A 15,825-nucleotide genomic window follows, 5' to 3' on the forward strand; every position below is an offset into this window, starting at 1 on the left:
GCTGAGTAATTTCATCTGTATCTAATCATTCTTTGTAAAGAAAGATGGATGTCAGTAACGAACTAGCTTGACAAGCCAATTTTTTCTTAAAAATGCCATAATTCATGTGATGTACATAAAGGATTGATTTATATGAGGTGCCTCATCTGAATCTGATGCGTGAAACACTTTGTACCTTACTGCTCCACAGACCTGTTGGCTCTCTTCAGTTAACTATGACACTTGGAGTCATTTAGCTCTTGAATCTTCTTGTGGAGGAAGGCTGGAGGTGCTCATGTTTGCATTTGAGCATTAAAAGCATTTGGCGTCCATGTCTGTTTGTATGCAGGAGTTTGGGTTTCTACAATTCATGCTTGCATACTGTCAAAATCATGTGTTGGTAGAGAAGTGTGATAGTGAGCTTTTATTTTGTCCTTACATTGTTTGGTTTTCTTGGTATTAATAAACTGGGATTTTTTTTTTGGTGCACTGGAATCTGTGCAGTTTTATGCTCTGAGATCCCAATGGCCCCATACCACAAAAATTATAATAGAACAATTCTTGAGGTATTGGTTTCAGTACAGATGTAACTGGGTGAAATTCTATGCCCTGTGTTATGTAGGTCTGACCAGATGATCTAATGGTATCTTCTGGCTTTGAAATATATAAATCTATGAACAGCATGTGGTATCATGAGCTGACACCTATATTCACCATAAGTGGCCCTATTTTTTAGTGATGGCAAGATTGACTATGGATAATATTGTAGAACTCTTTTTGGGCCAGATTTGGCCACAACTCATAGATCACGTAGGCCAGATCACGTAAATAAATATTGGCGTGTGCCAAATCAACTGTTTTAGATAAAATATTTTTAATACCATGTCTCTCCCACTCCCTTTTGCCCCAGCTTAAAAATAAAACACACAATCGCAGAGCTACTGATGGATCCACCATCATAGGAATATTTAGAACTAGAGCTGGTTGGAAACTTTTTGCTTTGGGGGAAAAAATGAAGGGAAGTGTTTCAGTAAGGTCAAAATGTTTTGTTCTGTTCTTATCAGAGCAGCAGGCATCAGCTTTTTGGTTTAAATTTTTATATTATTTTATAATTATAACATAAAACAAAATATTTCAATGGATCTGAGCTGATTTCTGCCCCCCCCCCCAATTTTTTTCACTTTGTGGGCAATCTCAAAATTCTTTGTTTTTTTTCTGATTAGGAATGAAAATAAACTTTGAAATCACAGAATGTCCAACAAAATGAAAATTCCAGTTCCATACAGATTTATTACAATGTCTTGTCTCTAAAACACTTTGTTGTCATTAACTAACTTATCCACACAAAAGGAACATTGGAGAACTTTTTTCCAGTCTTTTCCACACTGGCGAGTTATTCCTACAATTAAAAGCCAAAACCCTTCCTTGAACTGGTAAGGAACTTCAGATAATGGAAGTCTTTCATTGACTAATGAATCATCATGGTGCCAGACTTAGATTTATAACCGTACATACTGAGGTTAAGATGGTACAGTGGATTCCAGTTTAGCTTGCCTAGGATGAGGGGTTGTAGTACTATAGTACTGATCTCCTATAGTACTGATCTCTCTTGAAAATGTGCACCAAATATCATATGCCAGTATTCAGACTGACCATAAATTTTTCCCCACTCAAGGAAAATCCACATAGATTTGGGTATAATGTTACTTTTTTTGTGCTGAAGCTTCAGTTGCCAGAATTAACAAAAATAGAAGTCAGTGACATAGTAGTCTTGTATCCCTCAATAGATTTATGACAGATTCCTTGTTAGGAATTTGTCAAGACCAATGCAGTCTAAGATCTTAAATGCCAAAGCCAAGCTGAAGCATGTTTTTGCAGTGGTGGCATGAGCAATTTCACACGGACCTTTGTATCTTATGCAGTTTTCAGCCCATAACTTCATAAGACACTGGAAACAATGACTTGTTACCCTGGTAACATGTGATCCTGTCATGAAATCTCCTGGCAGGAATGGAATCCACTCGTGTCACCACCATATAAATCTCTGAAATAAGGGAGTTTATAGTGGAAGTGGTGAAGAGCCTTAAACTCTAGCTGCACTAACATGAGCCACTATAATCAGTTATTGGCTGACATTGACTAAATTGAGAACTATCCATCACTCTTATGAATTGAGGTGACAGAGATATGCATACTGAAAAGTCATGAGGAAAGATGTATTAAATATAAATTAACTCACGTTTGCCTAGCCAGATGAATTAGAGAAAAATCTAGCATTCAGGCAAAGAAGATACCTATCTTCCAAAGGAAGGGGTTTTAATGACGAAGTGGAAGAACATAATCCCTGACCTTGAAGAAGATAAAGGAATAGATGGTGGTGATAAGTATAGTCAGGTAACAGGGTGGCCTGCCCCTTTAAGGACAAGAGTCCTGGGGCTAGCCAGTTCTATTTACCAATCAGATGCAGCTGAGAAGTGGTGGGGACAGGTGTTCCTATAAAGAACTGCAGGAAAGGAGGAGATAGAGAAGCTGCAGGAAGGGGTAGTCTCCCTTCCTTAGAGACCATTTCAGGAGACTCCTGGTGGGAAGCCTGGGTGCCATGTGTGGGTAGAAAGCTCCAGCTGGAAATGTTTGTTTTCCTTTTGTGAGTTGTTTGGTGGTTTGGACAACAAATGGAATCTGGAGGCAAGGGCTGAAGACTGATTTGAATGCAGCTGATAATTCTCCAGGCTGGTGAGGAAGGTTGCCATCTTACAGGTCCAAAGAGGAGTCAGTTTGGAAAGAAAAGACGTTAAATCAGCTGAGTTTTATGGAATCTTGCTAACTTTGAAACCTTACAGTTGCTTTTCAAAGACTATCGCAGCTACATTTCAAGTAGTGTTAAAGTTATTTACTGGTGTGTGTGAGCAGATTCCTACCTAGTTTTGTTCATCTTTCCTGTTTGATTCCTTTCTGACTGGGAAACAACAAAGTGCTTTGGATGTGGGTCTGTTAACTGTGGTAATTAAATGAATCTTCTCTAAGGCCACGTCTACATTTACAGCGGCATGTAGAGTCCAGACACTGCATGCCCAGCTAGCCTGGGTATAAATAGCAGTGTAGATAGTGAGCATTGCTTAGGTGAGTAAAGTACAGACACACCAGAACCTTAGGGTACACACCCGACTCTGCTCTCTGTTCGCCTGCAGCGAAAGGCTCTGGCAGTGTGGGAGGCAGCAGGGAAAGACTCCAGCAGCTCCCTGCGGCCATAGCCTTTCGCTGCCACATGTAGCTACGTATGACAACATGGGTGCAGATTGCTTTTCAACATAGCGTGTAGCTACATGTACCCTATGTGTCGCTGTGAGCGTAGACCAGGCCTAAGTGTGTGGCTAAACTAAGCAAAAAGAAACCAATTCCTAACCCAACTTCTGTGGAGTGTTTTTACACAAGAGGCAGATTATACATGGCATAGTCCAGGATAAAGAAAACTGCAGTTCAGTTCTTGGGCATGTATATTGGGAAATGGATACTGGCTGCACTAAAAGTGGCTGCACTTAAAATTGGCTGGAGATACAATGAAACATTTAGAACTCTGAACTTTTGAGAAATGTCTGATTCAGTATGATGTAAGGCTCTCCCACTTTGCTGTGCTCTTAAACCTTTCCCTCCTTACCCCGCCTCTCAAAACTCCATAGCTCTCCATCCCCATATCAGTCAATCATTTTGACACCCTCTTTCAAATGTAATGCCACTCTTTTTTCCTTTATAGAGTGTTCACTTTCATGAATACCAAGTATATGGCAGTGTTTGTAGAGTGGTGAATTCCACTTTTTATTGAATATTGCACATTCAAAACCTGCACAAGAGACAGGGTCCAGTCAGACCTTTGCGATTGTGGCAATCTCTATTGAGGCCCTATCACATGCAAAAAGTGGGGACATTTTTTTTCCACTCCCCTAGAATATTTATGGTTTCTACCAGTCTGATTTATTGTTGGCTTTAAGATACTTGGAATTTTGGTCCAAGCATTCTTTCATCTGATTTACCTCTTCCAAGCCCACGTTCCAGCTGAGCAACAGGTCTGCTGGTCTCATGGTCCTCCAGCATAACCCAAGAGGGACCATCAGAAGTAACCTAAGACAAGCTGAATGATTCTAATGAAGTCTAGTGGAATTTCCATCCCGATACATTAGAGGGAAGTTAACGTTCTTCAAAAATTGTTTAGCTTTTCCTTCATATTTACCATCTTTTCACTTTTACCTGTTATCAGCTCAAATCTTAAGACTTTTACTCAGACCTGATGCAGGCAGATTCTCACTGGCTGACTAAGGGCTTCAAGAATAGATCCTATGGTTTGATTGCCATTCAGTTAATCTCTACAAGCTATTGGCAACCCAGAGCAACTAATCAACTGTAAGCTGTGCAGCAATATGGCTATATAATTGACCAACTCTAATTTGAATTAGGCATGTCATAGCCATTCTGTAAATTCATCGCTTTAATGTACATGTTAGCAAAGAAGGCTTATGTGAATAGGGAAATCACAGGATTTACCCACTTTTAAAGTTCTGAGCATAAAATCTCCTGGTAAATGGAATCATGCACTCCTGACGAACACAAATAGTGTATAACATGAATAAATCATAATACTAGCATATACTTATCCCTTCCCTTCTCAGGTACGTCTCCCATAATCACTGAATCTAATGTAACAATCAGTTTGCCCTCAGAACTACCATTGACACAGATATGGAACTTTACAGATTGCGGTTGCTGTTGTGGTTACTGCAGCTTTAAGGTTTGGAAAACTGTGTTTAGCAGAGTTTGAAAGAACCTTGTCAGCTGGAGTTGTAGCCGGAATCTGAATTTAAGAATGAGGCCGGGCTGGATGTAGCGTCATGACAAGGATCCTCTCACTGAGCTAATTTGATTATTTTTGTTGCAAGTTTATTTTTTGGCTATTCTGATTTACCTGCAATAATTTTAGTTATCAGGCCAGATTTGGGTGTTTTTTGCAGGGGGCAGCATGTAACAAATGATTGCAGTAAAAGAGCAATTATTGGGGAAAACTCTTAAGTTTTTAGAGCCAATCTCTGCTCTGATACTCCACTGTCAACCTGGAGAAGCTCCACTGAAATAATCGGAGTTATACCACTGTATAACTGTATACCACTACTCTCCAGAGTAACTGAGAGCAGAATTTGGTCCATGGACCTTATTCTTATTGCTCTGATGACATTACTTGTGGTTCTGATTAACTGAAAATGTTCTGCTTCATGACTGCATTGATTTGAATGACAAAATAAACTTCTCAAGGAAATATGTATATTGTCTTAATGCCACTAGCTGACTTCCTGCAGGAGCAATTGCTGTATCAGTGCTGAAAGGGCAAAAGCAGCAAATTTGTTAAATCTGAGGCTTTAGTTTTTATTTTCATTTGGGGCCTGCTCCTGTTCCCACTGAAATCAATGAATCTAGTATTAAGTAAACAAATGCCAGATGAAGAGAGAACTTTGCCATAGAAGCTATTACACAATTCAGTCACTGGCCTTGATTTTGCCTTCTGTTGAACTGGGAAGAGGAACATAGAGGAATCCTCTCCTCCCCCACCCCCACCCCACCTCAATAAATAGAAAAGGATCTCTTCTCCAAGCGATAGGAGAGAATACTGGTGAATACGCCAGTCTGTGCACCACATCTCCTTATAGATGCAGTTGGACGGCAAGAGGACTTATTCCGCTGCAATCAGCAACACACATTATCTGGGAGTACGCACTGTTCCTTATTAGAGCAGCAGCAAAGAACATCCTACCCTGTGTCCCTTGGACCTGCTCTCTGGACTCCTGGCTGGCAAGATAACTGCAGCAGAGTGTCCATCTGCCAGCATCCCCTGTTTTCCCTTGTAATACTGGCCTGGATAGGATTTATCTCCAAGTCACAGATAAGTAGAGGTATAATTTATACGTTGGGTGCCAAGGCTACTTTCTCAGATCTTGGCAAAGCATGATACGTGATTTATCACACTGCAGAAGAATGAGTAGCTTATGTGGGCTGCTATTTTATCTGTATAAATCTAAAAGAATTAATATATCAAATTACATCTTCAGTGAGAACATACGGTGATAGCTGTTGTCCGAGGAGAAGAGCTAATTGAGCGTATTAAATTTTGCATTACTTCAGAAAACTGCTGTTAGAGTGATACTTAAAGTGCTTAGAAAGGGAAACATCTGCTAGAAGACTGGATTCAGTTACCCTGTTTTCTTCAGTTTAGAGTATTTTTTTATTGATCTGAGGCAGCAAATCAGATGAGATGGCAAAGAGTATTTATTTGAGTAGATAAATGGTTGGTTGCTTTATAATCTATTTCATAACAGGTATCAGATTAGAATTTAAGATGGACTGGTACTAGATGCCAAAAGTAGTTCTGACCCCAGATACGGATTGGACATTTGTATTTTTTTTTTCAAAATAGGGAAAAAGCTTCTGGAGTTGACTTGCTTTATACCAGTATCACTGAAACAAAGGTAAATAGATCCATTAATTTGAGATGACTTCTTAATTTGACACTCATCCCCAAATTACAATGCTTAATGAAATATTAGTTTACTGACAAATTTCCTTTATTTTTGTTTCCCTTTGTTACAGATCAGTGTAAAACAATGTGTATCTTTTCCTGGACACATTAGCCTTTTATCAGTTTTCAACCCATCTCTACATTTACTTCCTATGTATTTGCTGGGTTTTTTTTTCTTGATCTCTCTTTTCCACCTCTGTATTATGGGCATAGTTGGTGGCTATGTTCTATCTGGATGCTGGAAAACTGGAATCTCAGAGCTCTGACCAAAAACAAGCTTCATGGATCTTAGATCTCCAGCTGTTCCCTTACTAAAAGCCCTAGTGGTAACCAGAAGGCTTAGATTTTAATTACAGTTTGTGAGTATAATGTTATCTCATAACTTGGCTGCAAAACATAGTAATCTGTAGGAAAGGTCATGTTCAATTAACATGAAATTCTGTTAATTAACAGAAAATCAGAAAATTAAAAATGATGAGGTGAACAGTTCTAATCATGGTATTGTTTACAATCAGGATTATCATGACACTTCAGATACCTAGAGCAATGCAGTGGTGAAACTGAATCTAGAATTACATTAAAATAAATGGGGCAAGATTGGTTTCAATGAATATTGCCTCACTTATGCCAGTGGTGAATTTGGCCATCTGTCTGCAATTTTGCACAAATAACTCATTTACTTTTATCTAGCTTTATTCCAGTCCTTATAATGATTTACTCTTTGGCCTCCACATCTCACTCCACTTATATTAAACCTCAAAATTGCCATAAACCTCCCAATAACCCTTAAACATGACAGGCAGGATTTTCAGAAGTGGTGCTTTGGCCAGTTGAAATCAAGGGGACCCAGTGTTAGGCTAACGCTAAGCCCTCTTTTAAAAAATTTTGCCCTCTACCCCTGGTTCACACTTGGTTCCCAACCACAGTGTTTATAATAAGAGTGAAACATATTCCTGCATTTTATGCATGAAGAAGGCCATACGCAATGTCCTGAAGAGTAGAATGTGACTGTGTAAATTTAACCTGTACCTGCTATCCTTAATGAAGGCTCCAGGAGATATAAATTGAAAACTATTTCCAATCTTCCCTAAAATTACTCATCCTCCATCATGCCCTGAGGGAATTATAAAGTGTGTTCACTTTTCAGTTGTGGTGTGTAAAAAATGTGATTTAAAATTATTTACATAAAATTATACTTTCTTCAGCTAGAGCCCGGTTCTTCAGTGATTTCAGACCTGTGTGAGCTGAACTATGGATGACAAAATATGCCTCTCCCATACAAATTAACAGCAATAATTAATAATAAATGCTTTGAAAACTGAATTAACCCTCCCTTTACCCATGTGAGCTAGGGATGACTTGTTATCCCTATTTTACAGATTTGGGAAGTCAAGACACAAGACCTTGCATGACTCACCCAAGGTCTTGCAAGCAGTCTGTTGCAAAGCCAGAGCTAGAATGCATATCTCTTGAATCCCAGTCCGGTGCATCAATCCAAGATTAATCTGTGTTTTCATGAGCTGTGTGTGTGTGTGTGTGATGTGAGGAACTCTCAACCAGTATGTGACACAACAGAAAAGGGAGAGAAGACTGAAGCCAAAACATGCACGATACAAAGTGATGCACAACTGGAAAATCAGGTGCTCATGTGTAGAGTACCTAATGAGTAGCTTTAATTTGAGGCATATGACTACCAAAATGTTATTTGGCAGCATTTTGAGAACAATCTTTTCGCTAACTCTTCTTGGCCTGAAAAGCATGGGTCACAAATATACTCCTCTTCAGCAACCAGGCTTGCTTGTCTTTATGCTACTCAAAAAGTGCAGTTTGCTTCAAGTGCAGTTTAAGCTGAAAAATGACTTTGCAAAAGTGACATCACAGGGCTCCATGTTACTTGTACATGCAGCGGATCTTATCAGGAGACTTTGAGAGACAAAGCAAAGACTTGTTTCCTCTGAATGCCAGTGCTATACGTCAGAGGAGACTAAAGCTGGACTTTCTTTCTTTCTCATGAATCACCAATAACAAAAATAAAAGTTCTGCTGGCCATATTCTGCTGTGAAGAACAACTGTGCACCCTTATCACCCTCAGTGTGTTTGCATGGCGGGATCTCACTCGAACTGGGTAAACCGTTCTATTGATGATACATTAGAAGGAATGGAGTCTGGCTTGCTCTTCCTTCGTTGTGTTGGCTCTGCATGGCAAACAGGACTAAAACAGAGTAAAAAATCCTTATTTTTACTCCCCCCATCTTGGTTACTCAGGTCTGTTCCTAGCCTCTGAAAGCACCCAAGAAACAGATCTGATGAAAGATGAGGTGCAGTTTTTACATAGCTGCTTAACAGTGTGGAGCAACACTTCACAGAAATATGTCCAGTCACTGTTTCACAGGGGACTGCTGGTGTTGAGAAACTTGTTCTACACTCGCATCTTCCTTACGGGTGTTCCCTAAAGGGCTCCTTTGCAGTACAGAAATTGGTAATTCTTGGTGATGATGTGCAGCACCATTTCCAGCTCTAATGAACTGAAACTTATTTCTTCTTTGGCAGATGGAGCTCAATGTGTGTCTCTTAACCTGTCCCTCAAATGTGTATATGAGTAGTAATCCTGAGAGAATTAGAAGCATCAAGTGGGAGTATATTGAGTTGAGGCATTTCTCTTGTGTGACCTCTTGAAGCTAACCTGTTGCTGTCTGCTGTGTGATGGAATAGGTTGTTTCTGTGTCGATAAGAGCAGCATTAAAATAGACAATAACTGTAAAGCATTATTCTACTCTGGAAAGTGGCAATCTAAAAATGGCACATTCATAGCCAAGAGATGTATTCTTTGTGTGTATTCATATCTTCAATGCTGACTTCAGTGATAAAATTAAGTCTTTACTGCTTCCAACAGAGGCAGCACAGCTAAGATAGAGCAAACTGGGTTCTGTTTCTTTTAGTGCAAGAGAGGGCCACATCTGGGTAGGGAAATTTCATGCAGGGCCATGAATGTAGGGCTGGGGCAGGGGGCTGGGGTGCAGGGTGTGGGAGGGGGTGCAGTGTGCAGGAAGGGGCTCAGGGCAAGGGGTTGGGGCAGAGGAGAGGTACGGGGTGTACCAGGGGGCTCGGGGCAGGGGGTTGGGGTGCAGGAGGGGTGTGGAGTGTGGCAGGGGGTTGGGGTGCAGGCAGGGGGCTCAGGAAAGGAAGTTGGGGTGCGGGGTACAGGAAGGGTTTGGGGTGCAGGCTCCAGCCCGGCACTGCTTACCTGGAGCGGCTTCGGGGTGGCAGTGGCATGCACCTGGGCCAGGGCAGGCTTCCTGCCTGCCCTGGCCCCAGCCGCAGCCCTGGCCCCGGCCCCGGCCCCGTGCCGCTAGCAGAAGCGTCTGGCACCATGTCCCTGCTGCCCCTGGGGGAGGGTGGGCAGAGGGCTCTGCACGCTGCCCTTGCCTGTGGGTACCTCCCCCGAAGCTCCCATTGGCTGCGGTTCCCCATTCCCAGCCAATGGGAGCTTTGGGGGAGGTACCCACAGGCAAGGGTGCCCACCCTCCCCTAGGGGCTGCAGGGACATGGTGCCATACGCTTCTGGTAGCGGCGCGGGGCCTGTGGTGCCACGGGGGAGGGGCAATCCCGCAGGCTGGATCCAAAGCCCTGAGGGACCAAATTCAGCACACGGGCCATAGTTTGCCCACCCCTGTTTTAGTGCATCAACATAAAATTTTTACTAATTTCAGATCACTTGCACACCTGAAAATCCATAATGACAGTCAACTCCAAAGCCTAATTGGGAGCAATGAAGTGTTAATCTTTTTGGGTGGTTTCTTTTAATTTCTTTTATTTAAAAAAAGAAAAAAAGTTAAATGCAAAATATGCTAACACAACAGCTTTTATATTAAAACATATGTCAGAAAAAGCAAAAATTAAGGTTTTTATAGTAACATTTAAGTACTCTACTTTGCCAGTTACTATATAGGATGTTAAACATGTAACTAAATATGCATGTTTGTTCAATGTGAGCAAACTAGTATTAGCACAAAAACATTAACTAGAGCTGGTCAGAAAAACTATGAAGGAACTAGGGCTGTCAAGTGATTAACAAATTAATCATGATTAATCTCACGATTAAAAAAATTAATCTTGATTAATCACACAATTAATCACGCTGTTAATAACAGAATACCATTTATTTAAATATTTTTGGATGTTTTCTACATTTTCAAATATATTGATTTCAATTACAACACAATACAAAGTGTACAATGCTCAATTTATAATTATTTTTTATTACAAATATTTGCACTGTAAAAAACAAAATTAATATTTTTTTCAATTCCCCTAATACAAGTACTGTCGTGCAATCTCTTTATCATGAAAGTTGAACTTACAAATGTAGAATTATGTACAAAAAATTACTGCATTGTTTTATTTTTGAATGTAAAACTTTACAGCCTACCAGTCCACTCAGACTTACTTCAGCCAATCGCTCAGACAAACAAGTTTGGTTACAATTTGTAGGAAATAATGCTGCCTGCTTCTTTTTTACAATATCACCTGAAAGTGAGAACAGGCGTTCTCATGGCACTGTTGTAGCCAGCGTCACAAGATATTTATGTGCCAGATTCACTAAAGATTCATATGTCCCTTCATGCTTCAACTACCATTCCAAAGGACATGCGTCCATGCTGATGATGGATTCTGCTCGATAACAATCCAAAGCAGAGTGGACCGACGCATGTTCATTTTCATCATTTGAGTCAGATGCCATCAGCAGAAGGTTGCTTTTCTTGTTTGGTGGTTCAGGTTTCTGTAGTTTCCGCATCTGAGTGTTGCTCTTTTAAGACTTCTGAAAGCATGCTCCACGCCTCATCCCTCTCAGATTTTGGAAGGCACTTCAGATTATTAAACCTTGGGTTGAGTGCTGTAGCTATTTTTAGAAATCTCACATTGGTACCTTCTTTGCGGCTTGTCAAATCTGCTGTGAAAGTGTTCTTAAAATGAGCATGTGCTGGGTCATCATCCAAGACTGCTATCACATGAAATATATGGCAGAATGCGGGTAAAACAGAGCAGGAGACATAAAATACTTCCCCAAGCAGTTCAGTCACAAATTTAATTAACACGTTATTTTTTTAATGAGCATCATCAGCATGGAAGCATGTCCTCTGGAATGGTGGCTGAAGCACGAAGGGGCATACGAATGGTTAGCATATCTGGCACGTAAATACCTTGCAACACCGGCTACAAATGTGCCATGAGAACGCCTGTTCTCACTTTCAGGTGACATTGTAAATAAGAAGCTGGCAGCATTATCTCCCGTAAATGTAAACAAACTTGTTTTTCTTAGCAATTGGCTGAACAAGAAATAGGACTGAGTGGACTTGTAGGTTCTAAAGTTTTACATTTGTTTTGTTTTTGAGTGCAGTTATTTAACAAAAAATCTACATTTGTAAGTTACACTTTCGTGATAAAGAGATTGCACTACAGTACTTATGAGGTGAATTGAAAAATACTATTTCTTTTATCATTTTACAGTGCAAATATTTTAATAAAAATAATAATATAAAGTGAGCACTGTACACTTTGTATTCAGTGTTGTAATAGAAATCAATTTATTTGAAAATGTAGAAAAACATAAAAAATATTTAATACACTTCAATTGGTATTCTATTGTTTAACAGTGCGATTAATCGCAATTAATTCTTTTTTTTAGTTAATTGTGTGAGTTAACTGCGATTAATCGATAGCCCTAGAAGGAACTATCCATGGGAGAATGCAGTTCAGTTTATACTGCTTGGAAAATTTGTGGTGTTTTAACAGAAGTTTCATTTCAGAGAAATGATAAGGGGAAGAACCAAACACTTTTAGAATGAAATGTTTTGATTTTTGTTTTGAAATTACTTCGTTCCTTTTTTTAAATTTTGTATTATAAAGTCGAATTTGGATCACTTTTTACTGATCCAATTTTTTTTTTTTTTTGGCATTTTCCTTCACAGACAACACTGAAATTTTTTGTTGTTTGTTCCAAGTTGGAATGAAACCAAATTTCAAAATCTCAGTCCTTTGTGAAACAGAATTTCCATCCGCAGCACAGCTCTAATGTTAGCACTTTGGAACTGTTTTTCGGCGATGATCTGTAACTTGTAGGCTCAATTTTGCACAAACAGTGTTAGCCTGAATCAGATTGCATATGCAGTAAGTCTGTTTTAAGCTTCTATTTGTTTGTACTTGCAACTTAAATAGCTAATATCTAAACCCTACCAGTTGTCTGCATTTTATTGTGGGCACAGAATTGAAGGCCCAATATATTTGTGTATGAAAAGCTATGCCTGCAAACCTGAGGCCCAGCTGTAAATCAGGCCCTGAATAATAACAAGGCATATTAATGTTACATTAATGATTTTTGCATGTCGTATTATTACATAAAAAATCATAGGTGTGTTGGGGGAAACACAGTGCTATGTCTTGACATTAGAGGACAGATATTTAAAGGAGGGCAAAACCTGCATGTGAATACTCAAATGGGCATTTAAGACTTCAAAGTAGGGAACTGGGTTTGCAAATGATTGGTTAGATTTGCCCTTCCCGGATTTTCATGTATATGTATATTGTGTGTTGCCGTTCTATTGGGGTTACGGATATTTCTGCAGGGCTACCTACCACATCCTCTATTTTGGACATTAGGTCCTACATGCCTTCTTGTCCTTAAACCTTTGAATTTCAAGCAACGGATCATACTCCTTCTGTCAATGAAGTAGAGCTAAGAATGGCACAAATGGGAAAGGTGGGCTTACCTGTCCATCTGGGGAACAAGTCGCATGTGTGATTTTTGAAGGCTGATATGTGATTTGATTCCTGGTTAGAACTAGTAAATATGATGGGAACACATCACTTTAGGCCCTTTTTCTAAATCTCTACAAATTATTCTGTTTTATAGAAATATCACTGTCCCCTTTGGACATGTTTGTGAGCACAATTAGCAGAAGCACTTGAAGTCGACTTTTATTGTTAAAGCATCTAGCGGTGTCATTTTTTTCAAAATAGGTAACTATAATCATGACAAATTCATGAAATAAAGAGAAAAATACATTGCTTCAGTCCTCAAAGGACTTATGTTAACATGTAAATCATATGTTATTAGCTAAATTAAATTGTTCCACTACATTAAACAAGCCTGAACTAGAACATTGAGGCAAATTATATGTAAGCATGACTGAACAATTATCGGTAAAACCTGGTGACCAGAATTATGCAACTATGCATTTCCAGTAACATTTATTAAAACAAACAGCTTAAAACTTGTTTGGAGAGCTTACTTAAATCTTTTTAGTCAGAGGCAGTTCCTGTGTCTGGTAAATCAGATATATGAGCTCACTCAAAATGTGTTTGGTTTTTGTTTTCTTTTAATTTGCTTTCTGTAAACTTATGGTGTAAATCTGGATGATAATGATGATACTCAGCATTATGTAGTGCACGCTTTAGATCTGAGATTTTGAAGCCCAGTGGGAGCTTTATCATATCTACTGCAAAGATGTGTCATGAAGAATATTTACGGAAGTTTTCAAAAGTGACTTGTAATTTGGGGGGCCTTAATTTTTGGGTGCCCAAGTTCAGATATTTTAAAGGGGCCTGATTTTCAGAGGGTGGGTTCTCGGCACTTTCGGACAATCTGGTTCCTTTGAGGTGTTGCGATGGACATCCCAATACAGAGGAATCCAAAATCCTTAGACATTTTTAGCCTTTGTAGTTAATCGTCGTGCCACATCTGAGGTAGATACGGTAAGTATTATCCCCATCTTCCAGAAGGGGGAACTGAGAGCTTGTCTACACTGCGATGTTGTCGACAAAAATTTTGTCTTTCACAGGGACTTAAAAAAGCCCCCCCCCATGAAAGACAAAAGTTTTGCCAACACAAGTGGCAGTGTGACCATAGCTTTGTTGGCAGGAGCATGCTCCTGCCGACAAAGCTAACGCCACTTGTGGGGCTGGAAGTATTTTGTCAGCAAAAGTGCCGACAAAATACCGACAGAGAGCATTTGCACATGCTGACTTTTAGCAACAAGGCTGTGTCGACACAGCCTTGTCACTAAAAGCTGCGTAGTGTAGTCAAGCCCTAAGGGTGAGAGGTGAAGCAACTTGCCCAAGGCTACACAGTGAGTCAGTGGCGGGACTTGGATTAGAAATAAGGAGCTCTTGTCTCCAAACACTGAGCTCATTCCACTACATATGGTGTGTCTCAAATCTATCTGATATATAAGCACAATAATAAAAAGCTTAGACTGGTCTTTGTTTGCAGATGACGACAGTTCTGTTCATTTATTGGACCATAATTTCAGCCAGCCTCAAAGTAACATCTAAATATCCACAACCAATATCATCACAAAATTGGGCTTGCAAATGAGACTTCCCTATTCACATAAAATGCCTTTTTCATATGTACAATAATGCCCCACTTAATGTCCTCTCGCTTAACATTGTTTCAATCTTACGTTCCTGATCAATTACAAAACATGCTCCTTTTAAAGTTGTGCAATGCTTCGCTATAACGTTGTTTGGCCGCCTGCTTTGTCCACAGCTGGCAGCCCCCAATCAGCTCCTCTACGCCCCCCCCCAGTGTCTCCCACCCGCCAGCAGACCCCACAGATCAGCGCCCTCCTGCTCCTCCCCCCGCCTCCTACCCGCGGCAATCAGCTGGTTTGCAGTGTTAAAGAGGCAGGTGGGGAGGGGGAGCCTGCGTGCTGTGTCCTCGCTCCTCCCCCCTCCCTCCTGAATGCCACAAGCCAGCTGATTGCCCCGGGCAGGAGGCAGGGGAGGGAGGGGGAAAGAGCAAGGATGCAGCATGCGGAGTAAAGGGGGAGGAGTGGGGGAAGAAGAGGTGGGTTAAGGGTGGGGACTTGAAGGAAGGGGTGGAGTTGGCGGGCCGAGGGTTGACCCTCCCGCCCCTGGTGCTTGCAGAGGGGGGGAAGCTGCTGCTGCTGCGCAACGTGCTTCTCCTAGCCTACAGCACCTTCAGCCTCCTTGCCTGCCTCACTGTCTCCAGTGCCAGTGGGCTGTGCCTGTGTGGGGTAAGGCGGGGGACCCTCCCAACTATAGTACTGTACTGTATGGCAAAAAAACCAATTTCCCTGGAACCTAACCTGCCCCCCCATTTACATTCATTCTTATGGGGAAATTGGATGTGCTTAACATCGTTTCTCTTAAAGTCGCATTTTTCAGGAACATAACTACAACGTTAAGCGAGGAGTTACTATATAGATTAAACCTATGAACGTATAGCAAAGCGTAGACATTGCTATATATCTGATCAACTCTAACGT

At 40.6% G+C, this 15,825-nt stretch overlaps 1 protein-coding gene across 1 annotated transcript in view; it reads left to right on the forward strand.

Moving 5' to 3' along the window:
• KCNH1 (potassium voltage-gated channel subfamily H member 1) overlaps window positions 1–15,825 on the forward strand; it is a gene marked incomplete at its 3' end in the record, with an annotated part of 195,375 nt that overhangs the window by 60,288 nt on the left and 119,262 nt on the right. The gene's annotated exons all lie outside the window — the stretch shown is intronic.

The sequence above is a fragment of the Lepidochelys olivacea genome, assembly GCF_965140295.1.
Source record: "Lepidochelys olivacea isolate rLepOli2 genome assembly, chromosome: 3".
Taxonomy (NCBI): Eukaryota; Metazoa; Chordata; order Testudines; family Cheloniidae; genus Lepidochelys; species Lepidochelys olivacea.